Source organism: Protopterus annectens, chromosome 2.part0 (genome assembly GCF_019279795.1).
Source record: "Protopterus annectens isolate FY-2018-M chromosome 2.part0, PAN1.0, whole genome shotgun sequence".
Classification (NCBI taxonomy): domain Eukaryota; kingdom Metazoa; phylum Chordata; order Ceratodontiformes; family Protopteridae; genus Protopterus; species Protopterus annectens.
The window spans coordinates 684,561,577-684,589,456 of record NC_056728.1 but is presented as its reverse complement, the minus strand read 5'-3'; the positions used below and the strand labels follow the sequence as shown (position 1 = coordinate 684,589,456).

General features: G+C 37.4%; 1 protein-coding gene across 3 annotated transcripts in view; it reads right to left on the bottom strand.

Annotated features, from left to right (window-relative positions):
- LOC122793190 (paralemmin-2-like) overlaps window positions 1-27,880 on the bottom strand; it is a 1,494,700-nt gene that overhangs the window by 903,886 nt on the left and 562,934 nt on the right. The gene's annotated exons all lie outside the window — the stretch shown is intronic.

The window sequence follows — 27,880 nt, the reverse complement described above, 5'->3', positions numbered from 1 at the left end:
AAACGACATTAGATGTTGAAGAAATCTGAAGTATTTCTATCCTTTTACAATGTAAGATGTATACCACTTAATGTTTAGAGCATTGGTTGTCATTTCTAATCTTCCGTGATAAAAAAGTATAAAGCTTCTTGCACAGCATATTTGAAATGCATCAGTTAAGGACGTTAGATTTCACTCATTGAACATGTTCTTACTCCAGTCTATGTGAAAAACTAGTTCTATTGCAGTGCTTCAAATGGTATTTTGGACTCCACTCTTATCTGAAAAAAAGAAATGCATTAAATTCAATGACTGTTTTATTGGTGGGGGGGGGGGGGTCTACATTCCTCATGCAGTGTGCTTTGTCCACTCCATACTGTAATTAATATAATAAGTTCTTTGGTGACTTAGCAATGGATACATTTATGCATGGACCATATTTATGCACTGGAGTACAGTTTTGCACTTGTACTTATGACATCCATAGTGAGTGCTTAGTAGGGCTGGGGGTTGTATAATGTGTAGGTGTTAACCTCAAAGAGACAAGGTGCAGGGTGTTTATGTCCATTGGAAGGGAAAATTACTAAGTTTAAAATGGCCCACAAGTGCAGCTAGCCTAGTACTTGCTAATATCTGAGTGAGTGCCAAGGTCATAATCGGAGCACAGTTAAGTATAACAATGAATATACTGCGGTAACTTTGATATGTCTTTATAGATGTGGCAGACAAAAGGCCAGTGTTTCTGATTTATCCTTGATTAAGTACTATATAACTCTGATAGAAATGTATATGTCGTATCACAGGGCACATTGTATTAGAGGATTAGAGTTTAGATATTGCTGCTTGACCAGACAGAGTTATGCTTGGTATGACAGACATGGCATTCATCTCATACCTTCGCCCTGGCTGACTTCAGGGAAATAAAAACTACGTAAACTCTTAGTTAACCAGCACCCATGAGGATTTGTAGATGCTGGATACCTGTAGTATCTGGTTGCTTAAGAGTTACTATTAAAAATAGGCCTGACTAATACTGTACCCTATACTATACCATAGCATAAACACTATATTGATTCGATTTTAATATTGAAATACAGTAATTAAAAGCCTGGCTGGTGGGAAACAGAAAGTGCAACAGATGAAAATTGAATTGAATTGTTCATACTGCACTGTATTTCTTTGATTTTTTTTTTGGTTGTTGCTTGAGAGTGCCTGTTGCTTGAGTTCTGGTTAACTGAGAGTTTACTGTAAATGGTTCCTTTGGCTTGCCATACTGTCAGTTGTGTTATGTGATGACATGTACTTTGATGTTATTATTAATTTGTTTCTTTGTTTATTCAAGCATTGACCTGATAAATGCATTAGATACAAATGTTTCTAAAGATGATGACATGGATGCATTGTTTACTTAATTAACTTGCCTAATATCACAAAGCATTCACATAGATACCAGAAGAATGAAAACCAGGGCTGAGATCATTAGTATGTCATGGACTTTAGATTCTGTGCTAAGCTGCCCTAGGATTTGTGAGCATAGACCAGTAACGCCTTCATTAACATGCTGCGTGCACAATACTGAAAGTAAGTCAAGGGCAGTACAATAAAGTATAGGTGTTGTATTGATATGTGAACATGTCTTACATACAAATGATGAGTACAGTGCCACCAATCTGTCTGATAGGGGACTTGATGTCTATATGCTACTGGGCTTATCTCATGAAACATTGAACAATCAAAAGAGTAAACGAAAAAAAGAGAAATCATTTTAGAGGGGATCTAAAATGATGAAAAGCAACAAATAAAACAAATAACAAAACTAATTTTTTTAAAGTAATGCAAGCCTCCATGAACCCCCCCCCCCACACCCCCTGCTATTTATATGTAGCTGCAATAGTGTACAATAGCAGGATAAGGGCAGATGCCCTGACCCTGCTGCAATGCAATATGGCATAAAAAACAACTGGTAAAATTAAAGAGAAACAGCAAAAACTATTTGCTCACATGACCATTTTCTCTGACCTGCATCCCCTACCATATATCACAGTGATGAATCATGCACAGCTCTGGTTCTCCCATTTGACTTTTACCATCTCTGTTTAGTCTGCACACCAGTCCCATGCTGGTCTAGACTACTGATGGGTGCTCTGGTTTTATGCCTCATCCCCATCATGTGTATTAGGGGAACCAGCAGTCCTACAAATTGCCTGTAGGTATATGTGCTGTGTACGATTGGGCAGTTAATGCATCTTGAAATGGGCTGGTACTCTGTTCAACATGAGTTTCACTTCCTTGAGTCCACTGCATTCTAGAAGAGTGTGTTGCTCTCCAATGATCCTGAATACAGATTATGAGAAAATGAATGGCTGTTTGTGAGACAACATGTCTGGAGTGTTTCTCCCCGGGGCTCAGCTGAAAATAGACTCTGCCCTAGTCGGACTTTCCCAGTCAACAAAATGATAAATAAATACATTAAAACATGTCCTTATACAATGAGGGGTCAGTAATGACTGCAATTTTGCATTGGGTCTTTTCTAAGGTAATGCTGCAAACATGGCAGACTGGAAAATATGTGTTCTCATTGTTTACTTCTCCATAGTCATGTACATTTCCTTTTAATTAGATGCAGTAATATAGGGAATTTGCAGCTTGTATGTATAATTAATTTATACTGACTGTGCCTTGAAAAGGTATTGGCTGTGTCATACCCCCTGCTACATTCCACATCACTAACATACAAATGCTGCACCACAAAATAACTCATAACTACCCAACATGGGAAATCGATGCTCCACACCTATGGTCACCCCCTCGTTGGTCAGGTCAGACCATAAGCTAATCACCCTTAACATCCACATCCCACCCCCACCCTCACCCCCCAGTAAGGAAACCTCCATAAAAAACTTGTCTAAAGCTAACTTCATGCTACTCAAGTCAGAAGTGACTACCTTCATGACACCCATGCAGATTGGAACTGAAAGTTCAACTGCTGAATCCTGCACTAATGCAGTGTATGAGCACATCCACTCAAGCATGAATCATGCCACCCCAAATAGAACCAAGATGCGCTCCTCCAAAAATATGAAGCCAATCTGGTGGTCCCCTGCCATAAACAAACTTTACAACAAAAGGAAGAAACTGTTGCAGAAAAGAGGAAAATCCCAGGATGCAAAAAACTCCCTTACCAGCTTCAGTAAAAAGCTGAGATCCCTCATAAAATCCTCCGAAGCTAGTTACAAAAATAAAATTGTCAAAGATTCCAAAGACAACCACAAGGCATTCTATAACTAGGTCAAGAATCTAAATGGCAATGCTCAGATCTGCTCTGAGCTACAACAGAATGGCATTAAATATACTAATCCCAAGGATATTGCCAATATCCTGGCAGATCGATTCAGTGCCAACTTCACTCCCCTCTCACCCCCTAAATGGGTCATCTCAAACCGGAAGATTGCCAAATTCCAGTAATAATGGCCACACAGGTAAAAAATGCACTCTCCAAAGCTAAGAATACAGCATCCATGGGACCAGATGACATCCCGGGCTGTGTACTACATGAACTACAAAATGAACTGGCACCTCACCTAAGTGTCATGTTTAATCATACCCTCACCTCAGGCTTCATGCCCACTGAGTGGTGCACAGCTACTGTTATCCCACTTCACAAGGGGGGATCCATCTTGGATCCCGGGAACTACCGCCCCATCAGTCTGACGAGCATGATCTGCAAGGCCATGGAATGTATTATCATGGAACTTATAAACAAAGACATTGGCAACCTTCAAACACTGGACCCCACCCAGTTTGGGTTCGTGAAGGGCTGATCCTGTCTCTTGAACCTGATTGACTTCTTTGAATCAGTCTCCAGAGCCATGAACGAGGGTAAGGCGGTCCACACAGCCTGTCTGGACCTTGCCTAGGCCTTTGACACCATTCCCTTCTCTGGAATCATAGATAAACTTACTAAGCTGGGCATTAATCCCTACGTCACTCGATGGGTTGCCAACTGGCTTGCTGACAGAACCCACACTGTAAAAGTAGCTGACTCCAAATCCAGCTCCAGACAAGTGACAAGTGGAGTACCTCAGGGTTAAGTCCTGAGACCATCTTGTTTTGCATCTACTTCTCGGAAGTACAGGCCAACACTAAGGGATTCTGGCTAACAAAGTTGGCAGATGACTGCAAACTGGGAGCCATTACTGAATCTGCAAATGATGTGGATACTCTACAAAGGGCCTTATAGAAACAGATGCTTGGTGCCAGAGCCATGGGCTCAAGCTCAATGCCAAGAAATGTATAGTTATCCCCTTTGGGAAAAAACATGTACCTGTGAATTACCACATAGGTGGCAGTACACTAAACACCAAATGTGTGATAAGAAACTTAGGGACACAGGTGGACAGTGGTCTCACCTTCGATAACCACATCGCCACAACAGTCAGGAAATTCTTCTATGTGACACACCTCATCACTAAGGGCTTTTCATCCAGAAAAAAGGAGGTCATTGTCCCACTGTACTCATCCCTCATTACACCCATTATAAAATACAACATCCCATTTGGTATGTACCTCTCAAGACACCTGCAACAACTGGAAAGGCCGCAGAAATACTTCACTAAAAGAATCACAGGCCTAAAGCAGATGCCCTATGCTGACCGCCTTAAAAAACTCCAGCTATACTCTGTCACATATCGCCTACTCAGAGGCGATCTCTGCTTAACATACAAGGCCATGTCAAACCCAGAGCTGTTGGACATGCTACACTTAAAGAAATCCCAATCCCTCAGAGCCACACACTCCAGGGATCTAAACCTTGTCATCACAATAAACAAAACATGCTAGAGGGATATGTTCCTGACCCAGAGACTCTCCAGACTCTGGAATATACTGCCCATACATGTCAAGCAGAGCACCTCTTTGGCCCTCTTCAAAAGGAACCTTGATGATTGAATGGGAGAAAGGAAATTCACCCCTGGGATCATATCAGTCGCCCTGCTAGACATGGGTCCAGGAAGTAAATAGTGTGGGAAGAAATAGCCAGGGAATTATTATGGCTAGGCTTGTATAGTCCCTAGGGCCGATAGCCTAGTACCAACCTATGAACCTAAACACTGTACCACACAATAAGTACTAACTATACAAACACTGCACCACACAATAACTCATAACTATACTAACACTGTACCACACAATAAGTAATAACTACTGCCATTCCAAATCATACCCTAATCATCCACCACAAGTGATCTGACACAGTTCAACTGCCAAAGTCCACATAACAAATACAACACCAATCACTAACATCAAACTACAAACTGTATTTCTTACTCTTATACATAACAAACTAATGGTAGACTTCAACATACATTAATACACTAACACAACACAACCCTCCATTTATAACCTTCATTCCCTATTCAAACAACCCCCCCAACCTCTCAAGCACACTATCTATCAACACCTACTCAAACAATTGCACATCTCACAAATCAAATACCCAGCTTGAGCACAACTTAAATTGCCTATTTATCTACTTCTAAGCAAGTTCTCGCTAGAAAAAATGCAGGAAAACTCCCAAAAAAGACTGTACAGACTCATACCCATTCATTTAATTCTGCTCATCCTTGCTCTCTTGTGGATTAATAAATGTGGAAAGCTTTATTAAAAAACTAGACCATCTTGTCAGTCTCCTTATATTGCCCAGCCCTGACATACTAGCTGTTACTGAGTCCTGGATAAAAAAAAGCACAGCCCACAATTACATCATTTTTCCCAAAATTGCAGTTACTTTCCAGATGCTAGACATGGTCCAAGAAATGGTGGTGGTACCCTCCTATTCCATAAAATTCATCTAAACATTTAACTCTTAGCCTTAGCTAACATACTCTCTGCCAATGTCCATAACTGGCTATTTCTACAAATTACCACAAAAAAATGCACCTCTCAGTAGCCTTTCTCTCTCCTCCTTCTACACCTGGTAATTTCCAAACACTGATTCAAGAAATTACAACTCAACTTGGAAACAAAAGCACCCACATGCACTTAGGTGGCTTCAACTTATGCTTAACTCTATACAGCATGACATCAAAAAATTCACCTCAAATTCAGCCTTAAAGAAATATTGCAACAACCTAACTTCATCAATAACAACCACCCCCTTGTAGATGTAATCATCACTGGCATCCCTAGTCTAATCTCAGATATTGTCATCCACCCCCTTCTATTAGTGATCACTGAATAATAAGCTACATTATACATACCCCCACTGACAAAAATTCCCCCCAAATTAGATTCAATCAACCTTAACATAGATTCAGACTTAAGAAAATGTAAAAAAGCCATTTCCAGCACAGACTGGTCTTTCATATTAAACCTAAACAACTTCAGCAGTGCTACAGAATCTCTTACTAGCACACTCAGAGTCCTCCAGGACACATTCTTCCCCATAATTTCTCAATTCTACAAATCAAAAGGACCTGATTAGCTAACTCTTGAATTTAAATTCCTTTTGAAACTTAGAGATAATACATGACAGGCATGGGAAAACAACCTATCCTATACCATAAAGATAGTATATCCAACTTAGAAAACTCACAAAACAAGCAATACAACAATACAAAAGCCATTTCAAATGTCTTTAGCTGAATCATAAAAGTCATTCTGGAAAGAAGAGAATTGACTCATATGAAGGGATATTCAAAACTCACCAACAGCAACACCTGCATTCTTGCCTTTGGACTTCCCCTATGGATTATTCAACCTACCCTTCCTGTAAAGCACTCACGTTAACCTCACATCCCCACACAATCGCCTTTCTATAGTCTTCAGTTTTACATTAATCAAGTCAAAACAGAGAAATAGAATATCTTCTGCAACAAATAAAAACTGACCAGGTGCAGATGGCCTCTATCCCTGTTTCGTATACCACCACAGGAACTTTATCCAAATCTCCTTACAGCTCATCTTCATTTCTTCCTAACATTTCCTCCTAACATTAAATATCATGCCAAGTATATGGAAAATAGCCATCATCAGTTCAATCCCAAAGCAATCTAAGGGCACCAAAACTTTCCAGTACAGGACAATCTGTATCCTCCCCACAATATGGAAACTGCTTGAGAAAATTATATCTGTCCAACTCGTTCAGTGTATGACCTCTTGTTCCATAAACAACATGGGCTCTAATCTAGTCAGAGCACACTCATAGCTCCATGGACCCAAACAGATGAAATGCCACTAGCTATGAACAGAGGCCATCTGAATGAAACTCTCTTTATTGACCTTAGACAAGTCTTCAGGCTCATGGACAACAACATCCTCCTCTATCACATACTACAAATAGGTGTAAGTCCCAGTTTCCAAGCTTGGTTTCATAATTACCTCACTAATCTCTACTTCATCAAAATTCACATCTCAATTTCCCATTCCATCAGCCTTCAAAAAGGAGCACCATAAGTTCCATCCTTGCTTTTCTATTATCTCCAGCTTTATAATTAAACTTCCCCTTGCCCTGCCTCATCTCCCCCTCATACACTATGCAGATGGCATGGTATTATTTCACAAAAACAACTCTGTACCAACCCTTCAAAAGGACCAGCAAGGAAATTTTTTTTAGTCCGAATACACTTGATCTCCAACAAAAGCCTCTTTCTCATCTCCAACAAAACCAAAACTATGATTTTTGGCACTAAACAGAAACATAAAAATCACAAAATCCTTGCATATCTATGATCACAACAATGTCCGCATAAAAAACACTGCCTCTTTTAAATACCTTGGTATTTCCTTCACCCTTCCCTTATCTTTTCCCTCCCCCTCGATTACACAAGGAAAAAGGTTAATTCTTCCCTTTTTTTTGCTGCAATAAAATCTCCCCCTTTCTTACCTAATCCCTCTAAAATAGCAATAGGCAAAGGCGTTCTTTCTTCCCAGCTTAAATATAGTCGCTCCTTCATGGTTTCAGCATAAAAACAAACTTCACACACATTTAAACAATAATAGATAACTTTTGTGGCTTTACTATTGACTTTCTTCTAGGATCCCAAATGTTTAAAATTTCCAGTCAATCAGATCTTTTCTCCCCGAGCAGTTAATGTACAGTAGGTCCCAAACTCTCCACATATAAAAGGCACCTCATCTTATCCTAAATTTAGAAATCATTTCTAGCCTCATAGCCCACCTCCTCTCTAAAACTAAATGCCCCTCTTCCAACCACATTACCTAATCTGAGTTATCTCTCACTCTCTCTCTTTTTCACCTACTAATAACCATTTAAGTGCACCCCATATGGCATGTTCTGTTTCACCACTCGACACATCTCACACACACTGTCTTTACTTAACATAATTGCTCCTTCCAACTACTCAGAAACACCATCATTGACTCCACTCAGCTATGATATCATTCCCACTTAGATAACACACAGCTGTAAATATCACACAGACATCTCACTTTCTAAATGAGACTTCTCTTGCTTTACTGTAAATAATGTGTACTACAGTTGGATATACTCTTTCATTTTTTTAGCTAATAACGACATTTCAAAGTTGTGTGTTTTCATTATATAATTCTGACTTTCTTCGTATTCCTGTCCAAGACTGAAATAAACAAAAATCATAAATAAAGTCCACCTTCTGGAAGGAAGTGTTCACAAGTTCTCGATAAATCACTGCAGGTTTCATCACTTATCCTGTCTGACTGCACGCAATGTTTTTTTAGGTGTGGTTTGATTTCATACCTACTACAATGGAGCTAGGAGGCCAGGTTTATCAGACATTGTAACATTGGTACATGTATGCCTCCAAATAGAAAGAGTGTCCAAAGCAGTGAATGCACCTGCTGTTAGGACAACAGCATCCTGACCCATTGCTGCAGTTGGACACACAGGCAGGGTCCATGCTAGGGGTAGAGGTCATTTTTAGAATGATTCTTAGATACAATTCCCATGTAAAAGCGTCCTCCTAAACTGGTAAGTAGGTCAAGGGCAGTGCAGTTCCGACTTCCAGAGAAATGTGCAGAAGATCAAATCCAAGTATTTTTAAGCAACAGTCCATAGTAGTTTATATTCATCAGTTATTTTAACGTTTTTAATTAACTTTATCAGAGCATAAAAACAATACTAGGCAAACAATGACAGGAATGGTAACATTCCTAGCCATAAACACATTTAAGTAGACACCTTTAAACCCTTGTCACACTTTACAAGACCTTAATAGTATTTATTTCTCAAACAGAACAGGGGATAAATGAAAGCCTTACTTTAACTTTGTTTCTACTCAGCCAATCATCAAAACTAAATTTAAAGGCAGGCAAATTAGTACTTTGCCTGGCCTGTAGCTGTAACTTAAAAATAGACAAACGATTGTGTTCTTGCACAAGAAATGGTTAATATGATAAAATCACCAGAGACTTAGCGCTTTCACCTTTTACAATCCAGGCATCATCAGAGTCAAATAAAGAATCATAACAATCACATAAATAGGAAATACAGACTGACATCATGTTCTGTAACATCATGCATTCATGAATAATATACTCATGTATAAAAAACATCTGTATAGTTAAAATTGCTGCAATAACAGAATAAAATACTAAATAGTAAAACCATGTACATGTTGTTAAATGTTGTGTAAAAATATTTTTTATAAAATATATATTTTTTATAAAATATTTTACTTAAAAACTGTTTGCATACACACAGGCTTATAAAAGCCTGTATTTAAACCTGTTTTGCTCTTTTTTTCAGGATACTCAAGATGGAAATTGTATCATTAATACCAGGTTTCACCCTGGCATTGAGTCTTAATTGCCATTCAGTTTCCTTGATATGCAGATCAAGGTTAAGTTCAATGAGGAAGACACTTATGAGAGAGTTTCTCTTAGTGAACTTAGCAGACATCTTTTCATTAGTTGCTCTGAGCTAGGACACCTTAACAGTGGATGAGTTCGATTTTTTGAAAGTAGACACACCAAAAGTTCCGATAATCTTCGGAATACCTAAAATTCATAAAAATATCACTGACCTTCCTTCCTTTTAGACCCATCGTTGCCACTCAAGGTTCAAAAACTGAACCATTGGCCACATTTGTGGATTATTTTTCTAAGCAGCTGGCCAGTGATTTTACTTATATCTTAAGAGATTCTTGGCATTGCTTAGAAAAATTAAAAACAGCTAAGTTTGATAAGGATGACTTGCTGGTGGCAATTAACGTGGTTAACTTATTTACTGTGATCCCCCATGACATCAGCTTAGAATATTTTTCAGAATGTTTGTCACAAAGTGGACTTTTGAACCAAACTCGAGTAAATCTATTGACTGACCCGTTAGAAGTGGTGCTTAAAAAAAATTTTTTTTGGTATTTGAAGGTGAATTTGTATGGCAAAAATCAGGTGTGGCCATGGGGAGAAATGTACCCCGGTATTTGCCAGCCTGTTCTTGGCTGAGTGGAAAAAGAGGCATGTATTTTCTTCCCCCTTTACATCCAAGACGCATTATATATTTTTGGAAGATATACTATTAGTTTGGAGAAGAACAACTTCTGAAGTGGCAGAATTTTTGAATTACATTAACAACACCACTCAATACCTGAATTCACCTATAGGGTACACCAACATGAAACTGATTATTTAGATATTCTTCTCACAAAACATGAAAGGACAAATGGTACAGTTGATAGTGTGTATGCCTTTCAATCACAAGGTGCAAGGTTTGATTCTCAGTCTCATAACTGTACAGGAGAACCATTATCCAACATAGTTAGGAAACAGACCTACACCAATACATTATTGCATTTTGACAGCTGTCATCCTGAACACCAGCATAGGAGCATAGCCAATGGACAGATGGTCAGGCTCTCCAGGTTGATCAGTGATAACAAGAAATTTTCTGAAGAATTGTTTAAGTTGATTGGGATATTCAAGGATAAGGGGTACCCTATTAAACTTTTATTGTCAACTATGAAAGAGGTAATAAGGAACCATGCAACCAGGTTCCTACCCATTCTAAGAGGCGGGGACAGTAATATCAATGCAAATTATGATGAAGGCTCCAAAAATTATGTTATGATTTTACCATTCAATCAAGATGCCTCACATTTAAAGGGGAGCATGAAGAAAATTTGGGGAGCCTTATTAGATGATGACCTGAAAAAACAGTTATGGTCAGAGCCCAAGATTGTTTTCAGTAAAGGTAAACACATTAAAGAAATTTTGGAGAGGAACATGGATACTAAAAATAATTATTATGTCTCTAGGATGCATAAATGTGGCTTCTGTTCAAGCTGTAGATTTATTAATGACAGACCCTATGTCCAGAATGACTCTTATGGTAGGAACTTACAGTGTCCAGGGCACTATAATTGTAACGAAACACAGCAACAGAAGAACAAAATAGCAGCAACACACCAAACTGCCAGTACTTTTCTTCTCCTTTAATGTGAAATGATCTGGTACCTCGGCAGTTCGCCTTCAAGGATCACAATTAATTGCTGCATAGTAGCAGCTTTTATAATAAATATCCAAAGAATCAATTATTCAATTAACTAATAAATATCACAGTAGGAGAAACATGAATACTTTTTTAAAGTGATCTTATAAGTTGTAATAAATTTCATAAATAAATGCATATTATTTTATAACATTCACTATAATAAATCCTTCATAAATTTATGTGCAATATAAATACAAAATTCATTACTTATTTTCAAAAATTATTAACAAAAAATAATTGAATGAACTACTTCAGATGCCCAATTCTAAATTTAAACCAAAAGGTTTTAAAGTGTTGAATTTCAGGATCATCCTAGTTTCCAGCTCCAATAGCTTCTCAGAAACATTAACACCACTATTAGTGAAAGGCTTCCCCAGAACTCCATATTTTAAACTGTCAGTTTTCCCTTCATGAAATTCAAAAAAATGTTTAGCTACTGGACTAAGTAAGTTTAAATTTCGAATGTCCCTCAAGTGTTCCAAAATCCTAACTCTGACCATTCTCTTTGTTTGTCCAATATACCAAACGCTATTACAACTACAAGTTAATGCATACACAACCCCAATAGATTTACAATTGAAGTAATGCCTGGGAGCATGGTTAATATTATTGATAGAATGGATGTTAATTACTCTATCACAAAGACTACAAGAACCACATCTGAAAGTTCCTACACTAATGGCATGGGAAACTTTATTATAGCAACAATTGTTATTTAATATTTCCTTTAAATTTTTTCCTTTTTTAAAAGAAAATGTAATGTGGTATGTAATGTGGTATGGAAAAAATTCACCTATACCTTCATCCTCACTGACCAAGTACCAAAACCTCTTAATTAAAGAGACAAATCTTTCAGAAAAAGTAGTGTACTTCGTCACAAAAAATATATCCTCCACATCTCTTTCCTTCTTTAAAGGATCGACAACATCCGTTTTAAACCTAGTGGCATGTCTGACCTTATTCTTATTCATCACTTTATCCATGCCATCTAACAACTGCTTATTATCATACCCTCTTTCAATAAGCCTCAAATAAACCTCATGTAACTCATGACCCAACTCACATTCCAAACTAGTATGTGAATATATTCTTTTGAATTCACCAAAAGGTAGAGCTTTCAACAAATGAGGGGGATGCATGCTGGTAGCATGCAAAAACATGTTAACAGAAGTGCTCTTTCTGAAAGGTCTGAACTCAACAGCATTATTTCTGTTGAATAAAGTTAAATCCAAATAGTTTATTTCATTTCTATTCATTTCATAAGAAAATGAAAGATTATGTTCATTGTTGTTCAGAAGTTCAAAAAAATCACAAAATTCAGACATGTCCCCCTTACAAATAAGAATTAAATCATCAATGAAACGCTTATATAAAACTACCTTATGCTTGAAAAAAATCAGTGGGATATAGAAATCTCTTTTCAAAAAAATCCATGTATAAGACAGCATAAGTAGGAGCATAAGCGGCTCCCATTGCTGTTCCCTTAATTTGTAAAAAATATTCATTATTGAACATAAAGTAGTTGTGGGTTAAACAAAATTCCAGTAGTGTAATCAGAAAGTTAGTCCTAGGACCTTCACCTAACATGTTATAAATAGCCTCAAGTCCCCACCTCTTGTCAATATTCGTGTAGAGAGATTTGACGTCGATGGTCACCCAGTAATACTCATAATTCCAACTAACCTTAGAAATGACATCAACCAATTCTTGGGTATTACTAATGTGAGCACTAACCTTATTTAAATGAATTTTTAACTGAGAATCCAAAAAATATTGACATTCTCCACAAAAGAGCCTATCCCTGAAACTATCGGCCTCCCAGGTGGCTCAACCAAATCTTTGTGGACTTTGGGTAAAGCATATAATATTGGCGTAGTGGGGTCTTTAACATACATCTTTTTAACATCACTTTGTGAAAAAAATCCAAGTCGTTCTCCCCTTTCCAATAAAAATAACAATTCTTCATTATAAACTTTGAGAGGGTCACAATCAAGCTTATGATAGTCTTCACCATTAGAAAGTAGTCTATAAACCATCCTACAATAATTGGGTCTATTCAAAATAACCCAATTACCTCCCTTATCAGCACACTTGAAAATGTACTGATCTTTTAAGCATTTAAGATTTTTCAAGGCTTGCCACTCCCTTCTATTCAAATTAAAGTGTTTTTTTTCTTTACAAAATTCCCTAAATGATGCCTCTGTTTCTTTAAGAAGCACCTTCTGAAAGATTGTAATAGCAGGAACCGAAATGACTGGTGTGAAGTTGCTTTTGACATTTTTAAATTTTGGCATCTTCAACTTACCATAACCAGTCAAATAATTCACATCAGAAACAGTATCAGAATCGGAATAAACAGAACAGTCATTATTTTCATCAAAGAGAAAATCACAGTCATTACATTCATAATTATATATGGATAAATTCATTAAACTCTCATCAAACTCAGTTTCTTCAAAAAATTAATCGTGAACTTCATTCAAATGCTTATTCATAGTCACGCTGACAAATTTTTTGAAATATACTCTTAACAAAAGCTTACGAATAAATGCCCTAACTTCCAGATAAATATCAGCAAAAGTCGGAAAAAATGTAGGAACAAATTTGCTCCCTTTACTCAAGACATTAAACATATCATTATCCATACATAAGTCAGATAGATTAACACATTTTAATGAAAAAACATTATGAGGAGTTCTGCATGAAACTTTTTGTAATCAGACCTTCACTTATAGCGGATTCGCCCCTTGCGGCCATTTCTCCCATTTCTTCCCTTGTTGCGACTATCATTTTGAAAGTTCACATTGTCAGCAACAGTAGAATTGGAAGCCTCATTCAGAGCTTCAGAAACATCCCTATTAGAAGCCCGGTTTGATACAACAGCTCTTGCAAATGAGACATTTTTGGAAGCTGAATTATGCTCCGTAGAGGAAAAAGAAGAAGCTGAAAAGTCTCTTCGTTTGAAACTGCATGTCCAGCTCCTCCCCCTGGATGGATTACACACAGGTTCACGCTGCCAACTAAAAATGATACCTGTATCATAGTGTTGCCACTATAATTGTAACTCTAAAAATGTTGTCTATATTGCCACCTGTATTTCCTGCCCTGCATTCTATATAGGCAAGACTACCAGGAAGAATGAACAACAGCAGCTACCAAGCACCAAAAAATAACCAGGAGATTGCATGACCGGATTATAGAACACAATAGGGATATTAGAAATGCAAAGTGCACCAGCGCCCTTTACACACAGTACAGAGTGTATACATTTCAAAACGTTCCTGTTTTTTGTTATTGATAGAGTTTTGGCCACTACGAGAGGGGGCGACATTGACCTTGATCTGCAGATCAAGGAAACAGAATGGCAATTAAGACTTAATGCCAGGGTGAAACCTGATATTAATGACACAATTTCCATCTCGAGTATCCTGAACAAAAGAGCAAAACAGGTTTAAATACAGGCTTTTATAAGCCTGAGTGAATGCAAACAGTTTTTAAGTAAATATTTTATAAAAAATATTTTTATATAATATTTAATAACATATACATGGTTTTACTACTTAGTATTTTATTCTGTTATTGCAGCAATTTTAACTATACAGATGTTTTTTATAAATTAGTATATTATTCATGAATGCATGATGTTACAGGAAATTATATCAATCTATATTGCCTACTTAAGTGACTGCTGTGATTTTTTATTTGACTATGATGATGCCTGGATTATAAAAGCGTTAAGTCTCTGGTGATTTTTATCATATTAAAGTGACCACTTCTTTTGTAAGAACATGCTGGTTTGTTTATTTTTTTACTGTAGTCACCACACAGCTTCTGCATTTCTGGCTGCAGTCTATTTCCTAATCTGTAGCTGTAACTTATTCCACTGGCTGAGAATGCAGTGAGCTAGGAATTTATCCCTCCAACAACTCTTGTTTGTATGTTGGTAAAAATGTAGATTCCTATTATGGATGTTTATAGAGCAACTGATTTTACGATGAAATGGGAGGTCAAATAGCTTTCATGTCTCTAAAACCAATAAATACAAGACAAGCGTCACCTCAGAGCAGCTGGTAGGCTACTGACTATAAGTAAGGTATTGCTAACCTATGAGGATAGTTGAAGTATTTATAGCCTTTAATTTTAATGGCTATGAATTGCTGAGACTTTAAAGTTGAGTGATATGCCTGGATTTGATGATTGTGATAAGGGAAGAGTACAATGGTATGATGTTTTTTAGATTGCGATCACATTCCCTTGGAAATTAATGAAATTAGACAGGACTTCCTGAGAGAGTTGTCCGCAAAAGTAGCCAGGTATTTTTTTATCTCATTTGTCTGAAGAGGAATGCCATTTATAATAAATGTGGTGGGGGCAGATTTTTTTCTTTTTGCGAAATGATACTGCATTGCTCTTTTTTGCATTTAGCTTGAGACCGTTTTCAGCACAGTAGGTATTGCATATTCCAGACTTTGATGTAGCACTTTAGTAACAGTGAATGAGTGGAAATCAGTCCCTAACTTGCAGTCAGCAGCAAACTTGGTGTCAGCTGTACTTCTGGGATAAAGACTACATGGGATATAGACAGTGCCAGGCCCTCTGTCATAGTCCTGTACAAAGCACACACTTGTCTTTCATTATTACATATTGTTTTCCATATTGTCCTTTTTATTAAAATAAATGTATATATCTTAAAATCATACATTATTAACAGTATAATTTCCCACATATCTATATAAATCATTAAACATTAGATTCAAGAAAAATACGAAGGATACAGATAATTTCATCCACAACTGAAGAGAAAAGTTCTTCTCTGAGCAGAATCATCTCTGTAAAGAGGTATAAATGGATTATCTTTAACTTTCTGATTGAATCTGCCATGTTTGATCCTTGAGATTTTAAACAAAATCAAAAAGATTTTTACAACTACCCTGCTTAAAGTAATATTTGGATGGCTGATGTAAATGCAGAGCCTGAGACAATGCCAACTGGAAAGAGCGTTATGAAATGCAACTACATTTACCAGACAGACCTAAAGAAAAATATATTTTGTCTTATTAAATGATACAGATTTAGGTCCATTTAAGTAAAATGCAAGAACATACACATGCAGACCCCAACAGAAAGACACAGACAGACACACACACAACACATGCATACCTACACACACACACACACACACACACACACACACACACACACACACACACACACACACACACACACACACACTGAACATTGCTGTTTTGTGGAGCAGGTGTAAATAATTTACTTTGTTGAACCACTAACCTGAGAAATTGGTCAGTGCTGTGTTATCAGAAAAACAGCATCAGATGCATACTGCTGAGCACTTTGCTTCGTTGAGGGGGGACATTTGGTGAACAGTATTGTACTAAGAAAATAAGGTGAGTTTATCAGTCATTTGTCTCCTAGGCTGAGGTGATACCTGCTGATAGTGCTTCAAAATGATGGCTCAATAAAGAAAATACTGTTAGAACATGTTTCATTCTGGGTTCAAGAGGTGCACAATGTCTTGTTTGATTTTAACCTAAGAAATCATTTCATACAAAAATAACAACATTCCAGGCTTATGGGCCATTAGGAGACTACTTTCCATAAGAATATTACCAGTAATTTTCTAGTTAAATGCAACTTCGCCCATAATTATGAAAGCCTGTTCTCATAGTTCAGGGATGGTCTGATCCATAATACAACCCCTCTAGCTGCTGGGTTCTTAGTACTTTTGCAGCATAAGATTCATCTTCTTGGCTTTATATAGAAACTATTGTTCTCACTAACCTGTAGTAAAACTGTAGTTTGTAGCAATACATTTAAAGGATTCATATCTCAAACCCGCATCTTAAACAGCAATAAGCTTGTCAGTAGATAAGATATGATGGAGTTAGCCTGAAGAGATTGATGTTTATGTTAGAAGATAATTTGTGTAAATCTTGTATGGGTTATTTTCTAATCTGTGACTTGTGGTTGGCTGTATGCTCAAAACCGATAGTAATATTCTCTCAGAGGTCTAACTAACACCTTATGCAGGCAGAGGAATCCCTGCATCCACCATATTTACATATTTAAATAGCTTGTGAGGTGTTGAGCGCTTTTCTTTTTATGTGAATGTTATTAAGGCCAAAATTAAGAATGTGATAACTCAAAATGTAAAAAGTACTTGAAGCACAGTCCTTAACTTTATATTCCCTTCTTCCATAGGGGTTGCCTACAACTGCCATTTTAAATGTTAAGAAATCTGCCTGCTCAGCACCTTTTACATGATGCTACTCTTTAAATCAGGCTGATAGAATCAATACATCACTGTCCATCAGGATTCAGTTGTAATGTGGTGACAGCTGCACTGTGTCACAGCTGGGATGTGCTGACAACTGTACTGTATTACAGTTTGTGTAAAATTAGAAGTTTTTGGCATATACACCCTGTTGCAGCACTACCATTATATATCTGTATGGGCGCTCAGAGCTCTCTATTTTCTCACTTTGTTTCCCATAGACATGTGCATGTTGTATTTCTTGGACCTGATCAAGTTAATGTGCATTTGAATCAGATGTTCAGTGTGATATTTTGAAATAAGAAGGTGAAGCAGTAGTTCATAGACAGAAATAGTTTTCTGGGATCCTCTGACAAGACTATTTGCCCTTTTCAGTGGGGGATCAAAAGATGAGCTCCATAAGAGATTTAGAGGTAAACATGCACAAACTGAAAATGAAAAAAAGTCTATACATAGTATATGTGCATTGAACTGAAACAAAATATAAGTAAATACATTGAATGGAGAGGAGACAACATTTACAAATATAATAAAACATAAGCTAATCATAATACATGTGTGTATTACATGTGGTGTTAAACAACAGAATGATTTAGTAACAAATCTAATGTAGTTTATGTTAATTGAAATAATGCAGGCCTGTTTCTGCTTGACCAATCAGGTTAATATCTCTTAGAAGAAATGTTGTGGCTGTAAAGAGACATCCACTAGAAGCATAGGGAAAATAGAAGATAAAAAGGTGAAGTGAAAATACTAGTTAAGAGATTTTGTATTTCAGGGAAGTAAGATGCATAAGAGATTATGTACAGAAGCAAAGTGAGAGGTGATTAGTAGTGGAAAAGAAACTTATATTTGTATAAACATTGAAGAGAAGATGTATACCCCTTAAGATCTTTGTGTGATGCAAACTGACAGTAGCTTAATGTTTTCTGTGTCTCCTTCCTCTACTTTTTCTTTTTACATGTGACCAAATCTGCACCTCTCATGCTATGGTTTTAGCTGTAGGGTGCCTACATACATCAGTACTTCAGTTAGTAGATTGTTGGCTGTCAAAGGACAACAGTGACTACTCATGGGTCAAATTATGCAGTGCCACATTACTTGTATTTTTCAGTTGCACTGCTGAAAGATGTGATTGCCATGGTTCCATTTGTTTTTTTTTCTGCATGCAAATGGACAAAACAGAGGTAAGGCAGAGTAGAGTGTTGCCAGTGGGTGAATACTTGACTAACTACTGCTCTGAGTGATCGGCGTGGGCAGGCCAGCATAGGTATGGGAAAGTAGTGGATGTCCACATTTGGCATATAAGTGCCATATGTAACCCAGCTAAACTTAATTAATGGCAGTTTTACTTCTGCTTTATCTTTTTACATATGGCCATGCTGCACGTCATGCTCTTTTAATGGGGAGATGGCATATGTATCATGGGTATAATCCATATCCATTGGCAGATTAACATAGTGACTAGTTTACTGTTGGAAAACACTGTTTCAGTAGTATGTTGAATCTGTACTGTGGTGAATGAATCGTACATCTATGACAGGCTTGTTCTACATATAGTCTTTTTACAGAAGCACATGTAAAGGAATAAAACCGAGCTGAGGCACACTACTAACACAAGAGGACCACTTGAGTATGTACTGTACTGAGAACACTAAGTGGGCAGGCTAGCATAGGTACAAGACACAGCACATAATCTACACCTTTTAAGCTTATGCTGTCTCACAGACAAGTCGTGTGTTTCCCTTACCTGCCTAGCTGTGCCTATGCAGTGGCAGTTCCTCCTCTGCTTTTATTTCTTTACATATTATGCATTTCTTGGGGACATCTAGCATAGCATGTAGATGAGAATTGCCTCATATACAAAAAAAGTAATACATCAAGTGCAAGTGGATAGGCACCATTACCAGAATGCAAATATATTTGTAATATAACTACTGAGCAACTGAATATTGGCACTAACATTTTTTTTATTTGTTTTCTTGGTACAGTGCGACTCCGTGTGAAGAATATACAACAATCAGTGTGACTTATACATACAGGCACTGATAAGCCATACTATGTGTCAGGGTCCATTCTTATGTTCACTGGGCTGCAGAACATTTGGCCATGCCTCCTAGCCTCCAGAACTTCTGCCTCTCTACAGTCCAGTGGTTCAGCAAAAAAAATTGCTGTGATGGGGCTACTGCAGTTTCTGTCCCTGAAATGTAAAATATATTCAGGTCCTAATATTATTGTACCTTACATCAACAGCAATTATGTCAACAAAAATCCCCTTGGAGATCTCCAGGTCTGCATAAAGGCAATTTTGGACGTAATTTAGTTATGCTGGCTAGCTGTTAATTCTCATGGTTAGATATCATACCTCCACAGCACTGGACACAGGCAGAGATTAGTCAGTAGTACACAAGGATAAAGATTGCAGAACAGCTCCCTGTATGAACTGATATATGCATATGAGGCCATATAAGGGCACAAGAATCTTGTATGAATGCATCACGGCCAAATGTATGCCCTTGTTCTCAAGACAGAAAGCTCATCTAAGTGTTGAAGGACTTCATTTCTTCTTGGATGATGGCAGCAAAGCAAAATATTCGGCTAAAGAGTACATAGAGGACAACTTGAAACATCACCAGATTTTTGTTGTTGTTATTTTGGCCTGACAACAGCAAAGTGAGAAACAGTACATACTCATTACACTGTAATAAATCCACACATGTAATACAATACACAATCCATCTGTTGAGTGGTAGTAAGACTTCCAATCCCAAGTGAACTTAGGCACCAACAAAGTTCAAAAGAAACTTAATTTAGAGGAAATACACAAGCATCAGGAAAGTCACTCAGTTAAGAACAGTTTGTACTAGGGTTACCACCTGCCCCACTTTGCGAGGGACAGTCCCTCTTTGGGCAGTTGTGTCCTGCAAAAAAATTGTAAAAATTGCAAATGTCCTGAGATTTTAGGACAAAATTATTTCCTATATTTTATGTAATATTTGCATAAAACAGTTATTTTGTATCTGAAGCACCTAAATGTTATAAGAAACAGAATAAACAACTAAAATGATTCAAGAATAAGCTTTTATTTAGGTAAAAAGTGAAGTTCTGTCCTTTGTACTGGTCATGGGTATGTTTCGCCCTGCAAAATCTGATGTTTGTACCAAAAATGTCCCACTTTGGGCATTTGAAACCCTAGTTTGTACGAATTAAAGTAGTTTAGTACCTTTTGTCTGAGTTTTCTCAGTCAGATTACATGGGCTTCCTCAGATCTACATAAACTTTCTGAATCAGTGCATTTTCTAGACACTTTGTATATTGTTCTATCCAAGGAGTAATGCAAAAGCAGGATATGTCATGGCTTGCTGATTGGTGGTTTCTAAGGGTTAGTGGTAGTAGATTGTAACTGGTGGGGTAAAAACATCTTAATTTGCATGGGGGTTGTGATTGGGCCAGAGAATGGAGTGTTGTTCAGCCTCGGCCATGTTATTCTGCAAGCTAAGTTTGTATTACTCACACTAGTATTTGAAAATGCTGAACATATATTGTATTATTGTATTGTATTATTCCTAGTCACAATACAAAAAACATTTTACAGTTTGTTAGGTAAACATTGGTGTCGACATATGTCTGAGACTAAAAGAGTTTCATAGAAGAAATATTTACAGCTCAATTTTTATACTAAGGATGGTATTCATAGTCATTACATGACTGCATTAAGCCTATCCATGTTGTCTGCAAAACAGCATAGCTAAGCCGTGATTTATAGAGGTCACTTACACTAACGATCACCATGAATGAGCATAAGCAAATAAACTCACAATGAAATGTAAATCAGGACTGATGTAACTCATATGCCAATGAAGCTGAATTTTCCCACTCTTCCATACTGCCTGCAGACACATTATTTAAAGAGGATTCTAGTCTATGCTATCTTCTTTGCAAGCTGCAAAGATTTTGTCACTTGCTGCTGGACCTGTTATTTCCAAGTGCAAGTTGCTTGTCTTGGTCAAGCCAACACTGCATGTGCTGAGCAGCGCTCACTGGCCAAGAAGGTTGAGATACAGCTAGAGGGTAACTCACTTTAATTTTTATAATCAGGAGATAATTTATAGGTTCAGAGTGGACAGGGACAGTATAAGGATCTTAGTGTGTATTTATGACCCCCCTGTAGGGGTACTGGAGAAATGCGTGGACTTCCTACCCATGTGGATATTAAGGTATATATAGCCCTCACTATACTTGCTATGGAGACCTTCCAGAGACAGACTGGGGACATGATAGGGATCTCAGAGGCTTCTGCCTGGAGGATACTGCAGCAGTACCTGGATGTACTCTTGGCACATGTGGATCAGTACATCTCTTTCCTGGTGTCATCTCAGGACTGAGTCAAGACTATGAGTGCCTTTTATGAGGTGTTATATTCCCATATGCTATACAGTGTAATAGACTGCACCCATGTTGCAGTTAGGGCCCCTTCTTTTTCACAGGGGGAGTGGTACCACAATAGGAAGGGCTACCATTCCATCAACTGCTAGATAGTGTGGAATGCATGGGGTGCATCATCTATGTCTCTGCCCAGCATCCTGGCAGTGCACATGATTCCCATATCTGGTACACTAGGTCATTCTATCACCTCTTCCTGCATGGAAGGATGCCCAGTGGCCATTTTGTTGGTACTTTTGCATTTTATTTTATATTATTTAAGCAGTTATTCATGGTAAAATGTATTGCTGAATACAAAATCACTATTCCTTTGTTTTGTCACCCCCCTTTCCTCTCTGTCTTTTTTTTTATTTTGCCTTTCAGGTGATGCTGGATATCAACTGGAACTATTGCTCATGGGTGAGTGAGAATTCCAAGTGGAGTTGCAGAAGAGACCTATAATACCTCCCTGTCCGAGGCCTCTATTGGGAGTGTCTTCAGCCTTCTGAAGAGCCATTTCAGGGTCCTGAATGAGATTGGGGATGCCCTTTAGTATGACCCAGTTACTACATGCAGGATGTTTACTGCATCTTATATTCTGTACAACATGATCATGCACCTGTTTTGTGGTGAAGTGACCCATTCTGTCACTGCAGTTCCCAGTTGCATTCCAACTACAACTATGTCATTTCAGCAGTGACAGCAGACAAGGTACCGCAGCAGTGATATCTGTAGGCTATGTTGTGTGGTACATGTCTGCTGTCACTGTTCATCTGCCATTCTCTCTCATCTTAAAATTATTTTTTTTTAATTTCAGAACAGTTACTTAATTTATTGCATGTAAAAGTCATGAGTAAGTGTTGACTGACTCCTGCTCAGTGATGTTGTAAGACATCATAAATAATAATCACATTTTAACTGATTTGCAAAATAAACTCAAGTGAGGTGGTTTACATAAGTATGCATGCACTGAATGTCCTCAAGTTATTCAGCTAATAAAAAGTATTAATTTAGTATTTAATGAGCTCATATCTTGCATTTGAATGAAAATGTGTCATATTGTTTTTTTAAGTTATGCAATGTTTTGTCAGTTTTAAGTATGCTGTCTGTTGAGATACTACACATCAGATTATTTTATTGTGTCATACACAATAATTTGTGATTTCAGAGACATAAAATATCATACTCTGTGCAGTGCTGAGGGTGAAGTGGCAGTAGTGTTTATTTACACCGTAGGATATTCATTTTAATCTGTAACTTTCTCACTGCTGTCCTTCCATGAAATCTTATGTACTACTACTTTGGAGAAGTCGGAAACTGCCAGCTATTAGAATGCTAATGCATACAGCATTGGAGGTAATGACTGCAATCTTAGGTTATGTCATACAGATTTCTTTCCACAAATCCCTGAAGTTTAAAGCAGTTCCGTTGCAGAAGTGAAATGCATTCAGTTGTAAAGTGTCCTAAGCACCACTCCCCACTTGTTTTAATAACTTATTCCCTTACATGTTAAAAATTGACATGTGAAGGTGAAATTGTCACAGAAATATCACACTTGAATCACAGTAGGTCAAGGTCAAATGGGTCATACACATCTCCTAAAGATAGGCTAGGTAATAGTGGAAGTGATTTTAAAGAATAGCACCCGTGAGCTGGATGGTGAGTTGGTCCAATGCCATGAATTATTTGATACAACTGATCCTGCAGACACCGACCTGACAGTGCTGTGAGAATGTGTCAGGACCTCAAATGAGGTTCTACCAAGTGTAGATGAATGCTGATGTGGCTTGCATGAAATTTCTTGTGCTTATTCCTCCATCCTTTTACATTATTTTCCTGGGAAGCACTTGTAGTCTCATGTTATCAGCTCTCCATATCTGAACAGTACCCTGTTCTCATCTTCTTTCAAGACTGACTCTTGTTTAAGTCTGCTAAGTCCTAACTAGTGTACAAATGGTGGCAGCCGACTATACTTTGTGTGTCACCATACTAAGCCTCATTGTGATCATGGCATTATCCCTACTCTGTGCCTTTTCCAAGTAGTGCTGGAAGTCCTCATATATACACTTGAGGACTTTGGCCACTTTCATCTGATTCTTTCTGGCAGTGCATTGAGCCCTACCAATGTCATAGCACATTTGTTGCTTGGCAGTCAATGCTTTACGTGTTCCCTGGGGTAGCCATGACAAATTCTTGCTCCAGGCTCCCCTTTATAAAGGTGTTACTGTGGAGGCTGTTACCTATGAATGTCTGCCATCATCCTGAAAGTGTTCATCTGGGTTTGGATATACTGGTGTAGTGGCATAGGGCTTTTCCCCTGTACAAGTGTGAGTATAATGTCGGCATGTGCTTGACTTTTCGATGCACTGTCACTTCCTGCAGAGTTACTAACATGTTGTGGGGTGTGAGATTTTGTCATTAAACTCGGGGACTGCTTGCCACATTCTTCAGGCTGCCTTATAAATATAATTCTGTTATCATCACCATCATCATCAACATCTTCGCCAACAGCCATTCTGCTGCCAATATCCTCCAAATGTATTGTTATAGTGGAATTGTTTGTTTCTGCTGCTGGTGTTGTAAAAATGATGTGAAGACATTAGTGATAAAGAGATAGCATACACTACTGTATGCTTATAAAGGTGGGGGGGCACTTAACATGCACACTGCCTTCATTGTCATTCTGTGTATAAGTGGTAGGTTCAGCTGTTAATAGCAATTGTCAAGGGGATAAGTTAAACATTCCTTGTCAGCATTCAATTCTCTATATAAATATATGTTAGGCTGGTCATAGCCAATGTCCACAACACCTCTGATTATTCCAGTGCCATCATCTTCTATGTCATCCTATATTACTCATTTGAGGTTAATAGGATAATTGTTGGAAGCCCCCCCCCCCCACAGTATTGGTACGGGCAATTGCATTCTGTCTCGCCTTGCTTCGCGCATGCCCTACCCATATCATTTACCCTCTTCTTGCACTGCGTTTTCTATGTTTTCTCCCACCCACTGCATTAATGCCAAAGACAACTTGATTCCAGGCTTTTGCCCTCTAAGCTTGTTTGCACCCCCCTTTACCATACTGACATTTCCCATTTGTCCTAAGGGCTTCCACAAGGATGCAGTTCTCCTCATGACTGAAGCTGTCCCTTCTCTGAATTAATCCTTTGCATTGCATCATTACTGCACATGAAAAAAAGGCCATCATCATCCACAAAGATAACTTTTGATGTAATCATCAGTCAAAAATACAACAATGAGCACGTGTCCCTTCCAGACTCCTGTAAAAGAGTTAACACAAACTACATAATTATATATGTATGCAAAAGCTCAGTCTAACAAAGTAAAGCTGTGCTATACTAATGTCTGCAGCTTTATTCACAATAATAAAGAATGAGCTTTTTACATATTTCTTTCTCTATCATTTTCGTGTACTATTATTTTTCATTCTTCGGTGACACTCTTTAAGTAAGGACACATGTATGTTCAGTCACCATCACATCCTTATGTCTTTAGAATGTCATAATTAAAACACATGTATGTGCAATTACTACAAACTAATGATTTTATCAGGGATCAGTAATCATTTCCCACTCCTGCTATAATGATTTCCTACATACAAATGACAGTTTTACACTGTTCATTAAAGCCATAATAATATGCCCATGATATCAGTAAAATAAACATTTCTACAGTGTAATTCACTAAGTTTACATAATTTTAAGTGTTTGTTATTAAATTTTAATATTTTTATTCTTTTTACTTTTCTTTAAGAAGTCTACAGGTTCCCAAGACATTTGCTGCCTAACTTCAGTAACTGTAACTTAATATGTTGGAGTTCAAGTATTTGATGTAAATTCATAACAATTTACATGTTTTACATGCAAGTTAGGCCCCTGTACATGTATCTCTATAAATTGCAGTAGTACGTGAATGTGTATGTCCACTTAGGTACATACATCTCTCTTGACTGTTCATGAATGTGGCCTCAGGCTCATGTGAATGTGCTGCAAACAGCAGCAGACTCTATACCAGTCCTCAGCAGTCCCCAGCATGCTTCAGGAATGTGCGGAAAGACACAGATTTTCTCAATCTGAATATATTAAAAAAACAAAAAAAAAAAAAACTAAATGGATTCATATGCATTACAGTTTGCAAACCATAAAGTGTAATATCTGCCTGTCTAACACCATCTGTCACATATTCTCACCTGAAATCACTAAATAATTAATACAAGTTGGTCATAACACATACAAGTATTTATTAATGCATCCCTCCACCACAAAATATGACTGCTGCTATAATGAAGGAATAAATGACATTCAGGTGCAATACTGCCAAAAAGATAGCTAAGGCAAGGTACTGCAACTATAGCACTTGCAAGTAACAAAAAAAATGATTAGTGCACACTGTTTATGCATCATATAAATAACATATAAATATATTTCATTAAAAACAAAAATGTGTATGTAACAAAACATTTTTGCTTAAACCAGCCTTGCCAATAATCGCAGCACATGTTCTAAAGCCCATGCTGATTCACTGGGTTTGGTTTAAGTTGTATCGTTCCCCAGAGACAGAGGTTCTAAACCTGGGAACCACAGCCTTTGTTCATACTTTCTTCATATATATAAGAAGAGCTGGGTGAGCACTTGATCACCACTTCTGGCCAACAGTGCCCTCACAAGTACAATGACCTACAGGAGCATATGCAACATCGGCTGATTAAGTGGGTTGATCAGGTAGAGGCAAAAAGGTCAGAGTTCTTTAGTAAGTATAAAATTATTCTTTTTCTGTGAGTCATATTAAACATAGGTTAAAACAAAGATTGAAAAAATATATAATAAGGTTGCATGATTGAAGATATTTGCCACAATAAATATGTATACCTGCAAATATGTATATACAATTTTACTATAATAATGCAAAAGAAAGTATAACATATCTGCACACAGCACTGCACATGTATGCAAACATATGAAATTCTTAAATGATAACATAATTGTCTGTATAAATACAATGTAACATATGCATGAGTAAAATAATAACCTACAGATAAAGATCTGGATGAACACACTTGCAACTACTTTTGCATTTATTTATACAGAAAGCAAAACAAAAATTGCATTTCCATATTTTTGTTTAGTATTGCATTAACTTAGGTAGTTAAATTACATGCAGGCAGTTTGTCTAGGCTGGGAAATATATGTAAATATAGTACTTGTATAGTAATTTATAAGGAAGTCATTTCTTTCACAATTATAACTGCATGTGCAAGATGGCTGAAGTCAGTCAGGCACTGCACCCCAGCCAGAATGGAGGTTGGGGGAAGGGGTCGGTGAGGGTTACACTGTCAATTGAATGTCCAACACAGTTTAGTGAGACATGACTAATATTATTATCTCTCTATTACTGCATACATTTTAAAATCATTCCCTTATATGCTTAGAATTGTTATGAAAGAAAGCTATCAAAGCACAGAATTTTGTACAGCTAAGGAAATGAAACCTTCCACATTGTTCTGTGTGATTGCGCAGAACAGCTGAACGCAATTCACAGACTGTTACATGCAAAGTATAATACTTAAAAAAATGAAAAAACAGGTTCCACCAAAAGTCTATCTGTGTTTATAACTTTAGAAAATGAAAGATTAGCAAAGTATGACAATTCAGACACTGATAAATATTTCAACTAATGCATAT